The 14905-nt window shown below is 44.5% G+C and overlaps 1 long non-coding RNA gene across 1 annotated transcript; it reads left to right on the top strand.

Moving 5' to 3' along the window:
• Window positions 1-8402: 8402 nt before the first annotated feature.
• On the top strand, window positions 8403-14852 carry LOC130596103 (uncharacterized). The gene is made up of 3 exons (XR_008971466.1): window positions 8403-8554; window positions 11610-11668; window positions 14684-14852. It is a non-coding gene; the product is annotated as an uncharacterized LOC130596103 (long non-coding RNA).
• Window positions 14853-14905: the final 53 nt, after the last annotated feature.

Below are 14905 nucleotides of genomic sequence, written 5' to 3'. Positions count from 1 at the left end.
ATACTTTATCATGACACTTTGTCCGATGCTTTGTCTAAGCTTCATCACTGCACACATCAGCAGCCTCTCTGGGTCCTAGCCTCTCACACTCCGCTTTCCCTTGTATTTTGCAAAGACCTGCAGTGTGCTCCTGTATGAAGGGTTTATGTGTGGCTAACAGAACAGAACCTAGTGGAAAAAGGGGATGTATGGCATCGTGCAGAGGAACACAGACTTAAAGTGCTGATAGGAACATGGGTGTGTCGCTCAAAAGCAAGTCTGTAGATGATTTTGTGTCTGAAAGGGGATCCACGTGGAACACCACAGAGGCTTTTAGTAAACCAGCAGCATAAGGGATGAGTTGTTTCAAATGTGATGGGAAAAGGGAGCCACGGGAAGCTAGTTAGAGCCTGGAGCTTCACTTTCTGCACCACTTCAAAACTGTGCAAGCAGAGAAGGCTTGTTCAGATCCTGCATCAGAACTTCAGTGCTGTTTGTAGCAGTGAAGCTGCAGTTTCCAGCTCTTCCAGCTGCCATCTCTGCTAAGGTACTAGGTTACTCATCCTTGAGTGCATTTTCTCATTAGGCAGTTTCCATCCAGCTTGTGCTCTTCCTGCAGCAGGAGTAGATTTTTCCGGCAGATTGAGCTGAACCATGAGTTCCACCAGCACACAACATGTGGGCATGGTGCTCTGATGTGCCCAGCATGGGCTAGTTGTGTCCTTTACTTCCACATTTGTTCTACCAGATTTCCCCATTTCCCCATGAGATGGAATTAGGGATCTCCAACCTGGAAGAATCTCATGGAGCTTATTTAGTTTCCTGGCTGTAAGCAATGCTGAACCCTGCTTTGTGCACAAAATTGATCTGTCAGGTTTGATTTTTACTAGCACCCTATTAACTGCTGCCTGTCTCTTGTTCTTGTTGGGTTTTGGTTGGGGGGTTTTGTTCATTTTTCTACAAGTTAAACTTTGTGTGCTGACAAACCACTGGTGATGAACAGAGTGGCCTTTTCTCCTGCTCTGCCCAGGCTCATCAGTTGTGGAGTCAATCCTATATCCTCCAGGGCAGAAGATGGAAAATATTTATAGGCAGTGAAATCCAGTTTGAGAGGACATTCCTGAGACCTCATGCTTTTAAACTTGGACAGAATCCCTCTCAATGTCTGGCTCAGGACCTTGAAACTGGACTGGCCCATAAAGTAGTTCACTGGGCCAGACTGAGAACAGTGTTTTCTCTCATCCAGACTTCTGCTGAGACTATCAAGAGTGTCTTGGGTAGGCTCCAGGCCTGTGATTTATGAGCAAACCACAGGTCAGGAATCTGCAATCTAAGCTCCTTGAGCAGCAACTGTTTAAAACATTATGGGAAGAAATGGCCACTGTTTCCAAAAGAAGAAAACTTGGGAGCCATTAATAATGTTTAGCACTTCTGTAGTGCCTCAGAATTATTAATTAATCCTTCCCACTCTCTTTGTGAAGTAAGACAGAAATATTCTTACTGTACAAATAAGGTATGCATGGAGTGTAAATAAATTTCCCTAAGAAACACAGTGAATCCGAGTTAGAGACAGCCCAGGACTCAAGAATCCCAGCACACAGTGAAACAAACCTCCTCCAGGATCCTGAGGCACAAAGACAAGTACCTGCTGTGTTTGGATGAAGCAATCAACACAAATGTGACAGCAGCTTCAAGAGCATCACTGCCCAACACCCTGTTCATTTGAAAATTGTCCCAGGGCACTTCTGGGTCTGCCCAACCCTTACCCACTGAAATCATGCAGTTTCCCAGGGACTCCTGGGTTCAAAAACTCCTGGGGTTTCAGAAAATACCTGGAAGCTTGGCTGCTTACTGGAATTACCCTGTACAAAGTCTTTTCCAACTGGTTGTCTCCCCTGTTTCTTGGGAAGGAGAAGATGGCATACTAAAATCTATCCTGTTGTCTTTCTCTGCCCAGAACAGCTCACCTGCTGACACCTCTGGAGTGGGGTTTTTCTCTTTCATCAGCAGGAAGCTCTTCTTTCAGTAAAAAAATGTCACTTGTTCTCCTTCTGCTGTCAGAATCATCTTTTGTTTCTCCTTTGCCTCATGCTTTACACTTACCCTCCACTTTCTCTGGAGCACTTCATGGCTGATGCTGTGGCTGCAGCCCAAGTGGGGAGTTTGCCTGCCTGGACAATCATTTTCCCTTTCTCACCTATGACAGAAGGGTGCTCCTTGGTGCTGTCTCCCACCATCAGTCCTGGAGCCCCTTCTAGCAAGAATTTTACCTCAAATCACAAGCCTCTTACCCTTCCACTCCTCCTGGAAAGAGTCTGGAACATGAACAGGTGGGAATGGGTTTAAAAGTCTGCGTAAGTTCTGGTCAAAATGGAATAGTTGGCAGGAGTGCAAGGAGCAAAGGCTTCTCTAAGTACTTAGATTCATGAAGACTCCTGCATGTCTCATCGCTGGTAATCTATTTAGAGCAGCAGGAAGGATGAAAAAATGGTGAAAGAAGAGTTTCCCCCTCTTTTTAAATCAATACGGCAAAAGGTATTGTAATGAATTGTCCATTAAACATATCTGTCTAACTTTATTCCCAATGTCAAGATATGATCTGCACAGAATTTGGGGTTAAGTAATAACAGTTAACAAAGAAACAAAGATGTGATGCCAAGCAAAGATAGCTCTCCTTTTGCAGCCCAAGTAAATGAGGGGTAATTGGGGTTAAAACCTGATCTGGAAGTAAATCAGTAAGTTAATCCTACATGGAACTGTCCTAAATTAAATCCTTACAAACTCGGGAACTTGGAGCTGTGACACGAGGTGAAGGGAGATGGAACCTGAGGTTTGCTTCATTCATGTATTTCAGTCATGGACTTGTTCTGTCTCGAGTAGAGTAGCGTTCCAAGTTATCTTGCAGTGTGCTTCAAGAAATCCAAGGATATGAATTTTAGTTGGGCACTGTATTTTTAATGTTCTTAGAGATTCTTAGCATGTTTAGTGACCTTCATTTTAGTGGCCTTTACTTAATTATGGTGATTCTTATTGGAAATTATAATTCATTTCACTTCCCAGGAGAACAAGACAAGTTTTGGTTTATAACAAGATAATGTGATGTGCACACTCCAACCCATGCTGTGTGACCTCCTGAATGGAAACGTGCACGTTTTCCTGACAGGCTTACAAGTGGAGGTGGAGATAATGGTATGCACCATCCCAAAATTTACACTTTAGAGGAAAATGAAACAAACCTGCTCTTGAGGAGAATGCTGTATTGTTGCTTATTTTCCCCTTTCAAGAGACTCAATGCACTGAGTGTTGTGCTGATCTCTTGTCATCCAGCATGGGGAAAGACCACGACAAGGGCAGATTAACAGAACAAATTAATGCAAACCCTAAACTTTACTCACTGGAATTGGCCTCCAGGGCTGCTTCTCTGAGCACTGCTGGCCTGGATTGAATCAGTTTGTATGAAAAGCTTTAAAAAGTTAATCTGGAGCTGCTGAAGAGCCACCAGCATTAAAAGTGCATTACCATCATTACCAAGTGCTGACCCAGACCAGTGGATCTGCCCATCAGACTGAGCAGAGATAACAAGGTAAAACTCACATTTTGAGAACTGCTGACTCCAGCACACTGGGGATAAATATGTATATGTGTATGTAACACGTAATGTGTGCATTCATAGATCTGTAGTTAAACATCTTTACATATTTATTATAAATACCTTTGCACAGTGAATTCAAACACAGTTATTTTAAAACCTTTTTAGTATTGGCAATAGTGTCCACAAGTTTCCATAATCACTGTTTTCTGCAGAGACAGCTCAAAACCGTGTGATAGTAAATATCCTGTCTCTCACGTGTATCCAAAGTGTTGATATTTTAGGGACCTGCCAGCATCTATACAGTTGTAATTCATGGGAAAGTACCACTAATATGCATTAAATTAAGCCCGGATTTTTTATTCTGGAGTCTAAAGCATTGTGGCCCCATGCCAGATCTAACAGAGAGCAGTTCCCTGCAGGGGAGAAAAAGTGAGTTGTTAAAAAATAGCTAGCAGAAGTCCAGTAGGTCTGCATGGAGAATCAGTCTGCCTCTGATGAGCTGCTTGATTTTGGGAGAGCTGCTTCTCCTCTCTATATCCATAATTGTGGCTGCGTATTTGAGCTGATGTTGGGTACAAATAGCAAATACACCCTGCAGTGGCAGCCGTGTCCTTGTTGCCTTTAGGAATAGTTGGAAGCCTTGAAACACCCTGTGAGGTAGATCCCTGCATGATAGCCAGTATGTACTGCTAAATATTGGTGCTCCCAGACCCATCCAGATTAGAAATAACATGATTCCTTTGGCTCTTTCCAGTGCACACTTTTAAAAGGCTGTGTTTACATGATCAAGGCTCAGGTTGTTTGTGCTTCCCATGTGGAGCACAGTAAGCTCTCAAGGATTCAAGTGGTGAAAAAGCAGATGCTTGTGTGTGTTAATGTGTTTCACGTTTCTCAGGAGCCCTTTTCTCTGGTATCTCAGCACTTTTGGGTTAGAAAAATGCATTTGACTAAGTGAAATGCAGCAGAATTGCTGGAGGCAGCAGTGATGTGGAGGCTGGTGTGGCTGAAGACACGTGTCAGCCGTGTGCAGCATCACTTTGAACACTGAGGGGAAGTTTCCCCAACTGCAGGTGTGTGATGGGGTCAGCAGGTCTCTGGTGCCTTGTGGAGGTGTTCTCTGAGTCCTCCCGCCTATTCTGATAAATACTTGGTGCTGTTAAATTCAGTTTTGCATTTAGGGTGTTGTGCAACAAAATGTTACTGTGACTTAGGACCATAGAACAGTTTGGTTTGGAAGGGACCTTATAGCTCATCTAGTTCCACCCCCCTGCCATGGGCTGGGACACCTTCCACTAGACCAGGTTGCTCCAAGTCCCATCCAACCTGGCCTTGAACACTGCCAGGGATGTGGCAGCCACAGCTTCTCTGGGCAACCTGTGCCAGTGCCTCATCACACTCACAATAAAGAACTTCTTCCTTATATCTCATCTAAATCTCCCCTCTGTTTAAAGCCATTCCCCCTTGTCCTGTCAGTACATGCCCTTGTCAAGAGCCTCTCTCCAGCTTTCTTGTTGGCCTCTTTAGGAACTGGAAGCTGCTCTAAAGTCTCCCCAGAGCCTTCTCTTGTTCAAGCTGAACAAGCCCAGCTCTCTCAGTCTGTCTCCAGAGCACAGCTGCTCCAGCCCTCTGAGCATCTCCATGGCCTCCTCTGGACTCACTCCAACAGCTCCACATGACTCTTGTGTTGGGTGCTCCAGAGCTGTACACAGAACTCCAGGTATAGTCTCATGAGAGTGGAGGGGGAAAATCCACCCCCCTTGGCCTGCTGGCCATACTTCTTTTGATGCAGCCCAGTATACTGTTGGCTTTCTGGGCTACAAGTGCACGTTGCTGGCTCATGTTGAGCTTCTCAACAATCAAACACCCCCAAGTCCTTCCCTGCAGGACTGCTCTCACTAACTACCACTTGTAATAGTTGTTCTCGTGGAACCGATGCGGTGCCTCAGTACATCTGACTGGAGTATTTTTCAGTACATGAAATGTGCAATGTGCGCTTGCAAGTTCTTGCAGGGTGTTCTTCAGAGTGCTTATTCCCATAAGTGTAGCAATTTCAGAAACAACTTGAATAAACTAGCAGAAGTGTTGAAAGACACAAACCAAAGGATTTCTTCATATCAGTTTTTGGTTCTCATACTGACATACGTCCATTCCATCTCCTGGGGATGATTCACTGCAGAAAACAGACCCCTCAGTTGTGCCAAAATAACCAATTCTATGCTTAAAATTCAAAGGTTTTCAGCTAAAATTGTTTTAATTTAGCATGGGTTAAAAACTAAATTGCTTTCCTAGAAGCGAAAATGCTTGGTGCTGCAGGAGCTTGTTCCATTTCAAAAGTTGTAGTTAATTTTCTTCTATAAGCTAAGCTTTTCAAACAGGCAGTACTATGGGAATGTCCCTTTAATTTGGTGATGCCAAATTACAGATCAAGATATAATTACGGAAAAATAAATGTTATATGTAAAGGATCCATCATATTGCTCACAATTAGTAGAGGAACGTCAGCCTGGGTGTGTTATGTGAGCTGCTGGACCTCTTCCCTCTGCTTCTTGGCCTATTAACAAGTGTTCTCCAGGACTGATTTGTGTTCTTGCTGCATCCATACCAAGCGCTGAGAAAGAAATCCTGATTTTAACACAAAACGTGTTCAAAACGCAAATCCAGTGTCTGAATTCCCACCTCCTCCCACTGTATCTGAGGTTGTTTTATACCTGCAGACCTTTGGCCACAATTAGCTATTAACTTGGATTAAATAATCTTTGATCCTAAATCAGTTACTACTCAGAATGAGGTCTCTAAACCTGAATGGAATGTAGTGGAAAAAAATGGCATCCATCTTCCTGTTCAACCCCACGTAGTAAGAAGTACAAAATAAAAAGGCAACGCTGTGTCAACAGGTAAGCTTGGCAAAAGCTTGAGCCATGTAACTGCTTGCCTTGGAATTTCAACAATTCCATTAATATCTGTATGAGCAGGAGAGTATTACAATTATCATGGCCTCGCTGCAGCTCCACGTCCTGCAGACATGGACCTCAGCTTTTAGACGTGAAAACGAGTGACTTTAAAGAAGCATGACCAGCAGGTCGAGCGAGGGGATTCCCCCCCTCTACTTCACACTTGTGACACCTCCCCTGCAGTCCCACATCCAGCTCTGGGGCCCCCAGCATAAGGACATGGACCCGTTGGAGCTACAAGAAGCTTAGGTACTGCTTACATGGACATGCAGTGATAGTACAGGGGGACTGGAACTAGAGTAGTTTTTAAGGTCCCTTCCAACCCAAACCATTCTGTGTATGACTATGGTCATACAGGGGGTGTTTCCCTATTTACACTTTTTATTTTGCTGCATACGAGTATTTCGAGAGCTCAGACTTCTTTAACACATTAACAGGAAGTGCTCTGCTGTGCTTTCCTCTTTCGGAGTTACTTTTCCCAGAGCCGGTTGCAGCAAAGCCGGGGCCCTCACCAAACGCCTCAGCACTTTCTAACCCTCAGGCTCGGCCGCGGCCCTGACGGGCGGGAGGGGGCCGGGCCCGCCGCCGCCACCCTGGAGCACGGCAGCCCCCGCTGGCCGCCTACCCGCCAGTCTCAGGCAGCGTCCGCCTCAGGAGGCACCGTCCAGTGCCGCTGCCTGCCCAGGGGGAGGCTCCGGCCCTTCTGAGGGCGGGGGGCGCCCGGTTCCCCCCCAACAGGACGAGCGGATTCGCCCGGCCTCGCCGAGAGGCAACGCCAACAGGGACCGCGAAGGGCCGGCGAATCACTATGGCAACCAGCGGGAGGGAGTCCGTGCGCCTGCGCAAGGAGGGTGCGGTCCTCGCTTGTGCGCATGAGCTACAGCTGCGGCGGGCCCCTAACGAGCGCCTCCCGCATGCGCGCCGCGCCCGTTACGGGACAGGAACGGCAGTTGGTGCCCCGCGCATGCGCTGCGGCTCAGCACCGGGACTCCCCGCCGTGGCGGCGGGGCGCGAGGAGCGGCGGGAGCTCGTGCCGCGGCGGAGAAGTCTGCGGTGGGACGTGGCGACGGCGGCCGTGGGCGGGCAGGCGTGCGGGGCAGTCCTCTCAGCGGTGCGGGTGAGCTACGGGCGGGCGGCGTGACGTCATTACGTTGGCGCCAACAGCGCCGCGCCGCGCCACCTACCGGCGGCGAGTCGGTGGTGTTGAGTCGTGGGGTTGGCGGTACCCGTTGAGAAGCGGGAGTCGCTTCCCCGTGCTGGGCGGGTGTTGTGGCCGCCACAAGCATCAGCACTGCCGGGTGTGCAGCCCGAGGTCAGCCCCGGAGTGAGCCCACAAGGGCCCGTCAGGTACCGCCGGCAGCAGAAGCCGCGGGGCGCTACCAGCGCGTTTCGGGGTGCTCCGGTTGGGTTTGGATGGGTGGCTCATTGCTCCGGTGCGGCTCCTCGGTAGGGTGAAGCGCAGCATTGACGTTAGCATGGCATCAAAAGCAAAACCTCAGTGACAGAGGCAACGCTCTTCAATAGAAGGGCTGATTGCGACGGTGTCAAGAGTTTAGCAAGCATTGACTGCTGGGAAGGTTCATTAACAACTTGGTACAGGTTGCCCAAAGAAGCTATGGCTGCCCCATTCCTGGCAGTGTTCAAGGCCAGGCTGGATGGGGTTTGGAGCAGCCTGCTCTAGTGGAAGGTGTCCCTGCCCATGGCAGGAGGTTGGAACTGGATGAGTCTAAGGTCCCTTCCAACCCAAACCATTCTATGGTTATATGATTCTATGATCCAGTCTTGAAGCAAACTTACTTCCACAGTGTGACAAAGGAAAACCATTCTGAGGATCCCTTCCAACCCTGACCATTCTGTGATGCTATGAGGAGTCTTGTCAGCTGTTTCATGAAGCAACATGGAATTTTGTCATTCTCTTCCAGGCTTGAGGGCCCGAGGATCAGCGTGTGGGGAATCCTCTGCCTTGAGGGGAAACAGATGGTGCAGCCTGGTTTACTGACAACACTTTGTCCCTGGTCCTGCAGATACACAGGTGCTTCTCAAAAGAACCATGATGGTTTAAAATAAAGCCAAAATTACACATTTGCTGGGCAAGAACATATGTTAATTTGTACCTAATAGTTTGACTCTAGTAGAGCCCAAAGGCAGAAATGTTGACTGGTGCTCAGTCTGTTGGTTTCTGTATAAACTCTCAAAAAAATCACCGTCCAGGTAAAGCCCCTGTTTTGATGAGAAAAAGAGACCCTTGGGTGGCTGGCTTTCGTATCTGCCTAGAATCCTCTTGTTTATCTCCCTGCTCTCCCCTTTGTTTTTGCTGCTTGGATTAAAATAGTTTTCAAAAGAGGCAGAAGTCATTTTGTTGCTTTACACTATGCGCATGTGTCAGAGGCAGAAACAGGAAAAAAATTTACCATGGCCTTTATATTTGGAAGAAAATGGACCTCAAGTTCTTTTGAGCATTTGCTTTTCCCACTGGGTCAGTTTTTATTACACTTTTTTTCTGCAGAAAAAGAACCTGTCAAATGATAGAAAACAGCAACTTAGATGGGATGTTTGACACATTGTTGTACGCTCATGAAACTCCAACTGTGCTTTGGGGTTCTCAGTTGTAGGCCAGGCTTTTGCCCAGAGTTTTCTCTGAAAATTGAACACAAAGAGATTGACATCATTGCCTGAGAGCTGACCTCTAGCTGTTATCATAGCAGTCCATGGATGATACACATCTGCACATCCCTGAGGTCGTTGGTTGATACCAGAGTTTCCCAGAACACTCAGATCAGTCTTCTAGGTAACAATATATTTGGATATTGAGAAGGTGAAGGAACTAAGGTAATAAAAGATGTTTTAATAGGAAAGAATGTACAAATGTATTTTCAGAATAGTTGAACAAAGTGTGCTTATGGTGGGTGCTGGAGTATGGAGAACAGATATGACAGCATGGAAATATCATGAAGCAGCATGTGCACAAAATAGCATGTTGGGTATTTTATTGTAGCTCTTGTATAATTTTAGCTGACAACAAGTTATTAATTGTTATAAATTAATGAAACATTAGTGTAAAAGATATGTTATTAGTTTAGCTTTAGAAATCCATGAGTTTGGTCACCTTTCCAATGCAAGCATCTTTCTATTTTAGAGAACATGGGGAAATCAAGATGCTGTGTTAAATTTCACCTTACATTTGGGTTTGTGATGATAATCACAAATCAGACAATACACTTTTTGGAAAAAAAATAGTATCAGTAGAACTGATACACAGTGAATGTGCCCTTTAGAATAACATTTCTTGGAAAGGAGATGGCTTAGATCTATAACATTGAAGTGTTCTTACTTCTCTTTATATTCACTTCATTAATTACTCAGTTGATTTTCTTGCTGCAAACATCCATAACGCTTATTACTCTATTCTTGATCTACACAATGATAGAATATTTTGCCATGGTCAGAATTATCCATATGAGAGTGATGTTGGACACCTGAGACAAGGTCATGTTGTGGTCAGTATGAAAGAATGGTGGCTGGGTGAGGTTGTATACTGGCGACTGAAAAGGCAGCCTGAACCAGCTGTGTTCCTAAGCCATGTGCCACTGGCTCTGTGTGCTGTGGGCAGTGCTTATTCCTTGGAAGGAATCATGCCTTAGATGCACTGTAAGAATATCACCATAGTGTTCACGTGTACCCACTACAAGAAATACAGACCCGTTTGTATCAGTATGGCCACAGACTCCCACAGGGGTCTGCCAGTGTTTCAACATCTGTCCAGACTCCAAACTCCTTTGTAGTTGTTGTTTTCCAGGGTAGATTTACCTATCCTGTAAGTAAGCTTGTCCAAAATGCAGGACTTTATATTGAGATTTGCAGTGGTTTACCAAGTGGCTTGCATCAATCTGCCTCTCTGTCATCAACTTCAGTAGTTCCTCCTCTGCCTGACCAGACAGCTTGATCAGTGATGGTGTATGTCTCTTCCAACTCATTTCTTAAGTCTAAATAATAGAAAAACAAGATAGGCAGAGAGTTAATCCCTGTGGGATGCTGCTAGAAACATAATGCCGTCAATGCATCAACTGCTGTTTGCAGTTGCAATTTGAAACTTACCTAGCTACGTTTTAATAATTCTAAATGTGTTGTATTGATTTTGTATGCTTTTAATTAATCATTTTGTCCTTTGACACTTCTTTAACTGTTTACAAAAAGATTACCCCTGTGTTAGCACATAGAGGTCTCATTAAAAACATATTAGCTTAACATAGGAGGTCTTGGGTTTCATAAAGCTGTGTTGATTAGTATTAATTTTTCTATCCATTCTTACTCATCAGTTCCCATATAAGCCATTTCTTTCACAGTCTGGTGTTGATCTCAGTCTGAAATATGAGTGTTTACTTCCCTAATTGTCCTTTTTGAAAAATCACAGTGACTTCTACTTGCAAATGATCTGTTTACGGAAACACCTTCAATAGCTGCTTTTCAGTATGCTTTGGATCACTGTTAGAATAGGCACATTGTGGGGTGGATATTGCAAGAATATTTGTATTCTCAGTTTTAACAGTTCTACACTTTGTTTTGTAATGATCTAGTGGCCTTGGCAGGTTTTCCTTTTTGGTTTTGATGCACACCAAAAGATCTTTTGGAAAGTCTTTAACTTTTCTGTCCAGATAAATAATCTTAGGTAATTTTACCTCCTTCTTGTGTTAACACAATCCATTGCTTATAGTCAGTGCTATCCCATTCCCTTACCATGCTGTTATTTTATATATTTGTTTTTATTATTAGTCTGATTTCTTTTTCTGAAAACCAAGTTATGTTTTAAGAAGCATTGTTTTCTTATTGGCCTCTTCTGAAATGTTTTTATTCAGTCCTTAATTGTCAATTGTATTTTTCTGTTTAAATTAGTAATTTCTTGTTGTTTTCAGTCAAATCAAATAACCATTTTTGAAACACCAGCTGCATATATTTCTGATCTGTATGCTACTGTGTTTGCATACAAACCATGAGCATTTGCACCTGAGCAACCGTTAGTTTTTATTTTTATATCCACTTCCCCTTTATCTTTCCAGAGGAGGTAGAAAGTAAAGACTTTTCTCTTTCAGTGGAGTGCTTTATGAAGTAAGGTTGTTCTCTACAGTGTTCGAAAGGGACATTTTGTCATGTAAGTAGTGATACAAAATTCATTCCTGGAATATGATAGATTTTTTACTGGTTATGAAATGCTTTGCCATATGTACAAGTTACTAGCAGGGGGAGAATAGTCTGGGAAACAAATGGGAGCATGGTACTCTGATGGGATATCAGGTAATGGAAGTGGGTAATGTCAGGTAGACATTGATACTGGTCAATGCTAAGATTGCTCCTTAGAATCTGATACTGATTTTCCAGTTATCATTTCCTTGCTTATACAGACTTGAGTTAATTTGTCATTTCCTATTTTCCATGTCTGGTTTTGTCATCCTTTTCTGGCACAGGAAGGCTGTCAGGGACCAGGTACATGAGAACTGGTACCTGACTTTGAATTCCTTTTTCCATACTTACATTTGCTCTCTCCTCACAGAATAAGCACTGCTGTCCTCAGTGTACATTTATTTGCACTTCTTTGAACACAGAGGAGGGCATTACTATCAGTGCCAGCGCAGCAGCATGCATCCCATCATCATGTCCCTGTCACCACTGGTATTAGCAGTCCAAGTTCATGCAGGCCATTACAGTTAACTGATTTCTGAAGACTAAGGTGATGTCAGTCACTTTGATCCCATTCTTTGACTTCCCATTACATTCTGGCCAGCCTTACAGGACTGTCAAGACCACTCCTATGTTGTTCTTGCTGGTGGAGGAAGCGGGAGAAAGTTGCTCCTGATGAGAAAGGTGCCACCCTTCCTGCAGCAACCCACTGCCTAGCACACAAACATGGCCTTGCTCTGTGTTTCCTGCCTGGGGGAGACAAGTGCTGCAGACTCAACACTGGGTCTTCCTACAGCCAGTCAGGAATGCAGCTGCCTGCTAGGCTATGTCACCAGCCAAGAGATGGGGGGGAGAGGATTTGTCTGCAGGATGGGATAATTTGTCCTTTCACCACAAGGAAATGGTATGTATGAAAACAAAGGTTACTTTTTTCCTTGCTTTCTAGGGTTAAATAATCCCACTTGTGCTGGCATTTCTTGTGAAACCCAGGAAATTGCTCCCAAGGTAGCATGTCATTTCCCTCTTTTGAAGGTATAGAGTCCGGCTTTCCTTAGAGATGAGCAATTGAGGATGGTATGTACTGAGGCATCACTGAGGGGGTCAAGAGGAGAAAAGATATCTGCTGGGTGCAAGTTGTTGAGGCCTAAATAGCATTGATCAACAGCATTCTAGCCATAATGATGGCACATTCTTGGAAGCTCAAGTGGCAGGAGACTTGTTCCTGGAACAAGTAGTTTAAAACAGCAAGTGAACAGGCCCAGATGGTGTATATTTGAGAGCTCAGAAGAGAGTCAAGTTGTGGACTGTTGAAAGAAATATGCTTTCCATTGTTAAAAGAGAATCTGCTCAGAAAGGTGGCAGGGTAGCAGATGTTTTACCTGTTTGGGTTTTGCTGTTTGGGGTTTGTTTTGTTTTTAAGAAGGATTCTGCAGTTGAACTGAGTAGTTACAAGGCAGTAAGTCTTTTATATGTACCTATTAAACCGATTGAAATGATCTTAAAGTTGTTTGTAGGTATCTGTCTTCATGTATTTTTAACCTGTTAGCATCTTGCCAATATGATAGCCTTTTTTCTCCAGTAGAGTGTCTCGCCATAGTCTAATGAAGTGCTTTGAATTTGTCAACAAAGCAGGAAATAATAAATTCATGTAGCTTGCTCAGAAATCCTTTGAAAAGTGGAAAGAGATAAAGAATGGTTAATGGTATTGTGAATCGTAAATGGTCTGAGAGAGGAAACTGGCTGAAAAGTAGCAAAGAGCATCCAAGGGTTCATTCTGAATGCACCTCAGCACACGCCTGGTGGTCGCACTGGGCAGTGATGCAGCTTTTTCAGCTCTGTTGAGATCAGAGGTGGTTCCAGCAGGCTCCAACCTGCAGGTAACATGCATTATGGATCATGAACTTAGCGTGGAAGGCGGTAAAGCAGAGCATGGTGGTGGGAAAACAGATAAATCATAGGGAACACCTTAATGATACCAGACACTGGAAGAGCCCTGGGTGTCTTTGTTCAGGTAAAAACTTTGCTCAGCTAAGCGGATGCTTTCAAAACAAAGCAAATAAGATGTTAGGCTCTGGAGAGCCTCGATGAGGAGGGAATGCGAACAATACAAAACTTCTTCAGCAGCAGTATCAGCAGTCTGCTGTCTGCAGTACTAGTCAATGCGTCTCAGATAAAGCAATGGAGCGAAGTGGATTTGGGAATACTGCTGGAGATGGTTAGGAGCCAGGAAGGATTCTGCTGAGAAAAGACTGGAACTCTTTCAGAACACAGACACTGGACGATGTGATACATACAATTTAATAAGATACTGAGTGGTCTAAAGAGGTTTAGAACTTTTGTCCTCCTTATCCCAACAGAAGACAGACAATGAAGTACAAAGGAAGCAAACAGGACTGATGAAAAGGGATACTTTCTCCATATTTCCCTCTGGATTTTTTTCAGCTAAACCAGAGAACTCAATTCAGTAGATCCCTGTGAGCCCTAAAGTGGCTGAGGGTATTGTGTGGCCAGAGGGTTATGATAGTAGCATTGATGGATTTCTGTAGGAATTAACTGCTGTGGTTCTGGTTTAAAGAAAGTTACCAGAAAACAAAGTTAGTCCCAGTGGAAAAAACAAGGATGGGCTGTTTGTAGGATGATAGGATAACTCAGGCTGAAAGTGACTCGGGAGGTCTCTAGTCCAGTGTCCTGCTCAAATCGGGGTCAGCTGTGATCTCAGACAAAGTCCTGGGGAACCCTATCTAGTCTATCTGACATGCTCTGCCTTCTGAAGGGTTCTGGGCTTTCTCTGCAGTGACTGCAGTGATGGTCACTAGGACTGAGCAGATCCTGAGCAATGTGTCTGAACTTGCATAGTTCAGGTACATGGGTCAACGGAAGTGGCAGAATTTAGCACCATTAGAGCTGTCTCTCTTCCCTCTGGAACTTGAGCAAAAAAGAGCAGTCAGTACAGAATACTCTAAACCTGGCCTTTTCCTTCCATTTCCAGGTTCCATCTTTCATTCTAATTGGTCCTACTTTGTACCATTTCACTGATCCACGTTTACTTGAAGGGCACAGCTGGGCTATAGATTTGACATCTAAGTTGATAGGTAAGTGGTGCTGTTTGTTTTATTTGACCAGCTTTGTGATTTGTTGAGTCCTAAAATCTTCCAAAATGAATCAGATACTTGTTTTATTTGACCAGCTTTATGATCTGTTGAGTCCTAAA

This window comes from Pezoporus wallicus, unplaced genomic scaffold, assembly GCF_028554395.1.
Source record: "Pezoporus wallicus isolate ANWC-B61680 ecotype Strahan unplaced genomic scaffold, APGP_CSIRO_Pwel_v1 contig_8000, whole genome shotgun sequence".
NCBI classification, from domain to species: Eukaryota; Metazoa; Chordata; class Aves; order Psittaciformes; family Psittacidae; genus Pezoporus; species Pezoporus wallicus.
Note: the sequence above shows the minus strand (reverse complement) of the source record. Positions and strands in the feature narration are given on the sequence as shown.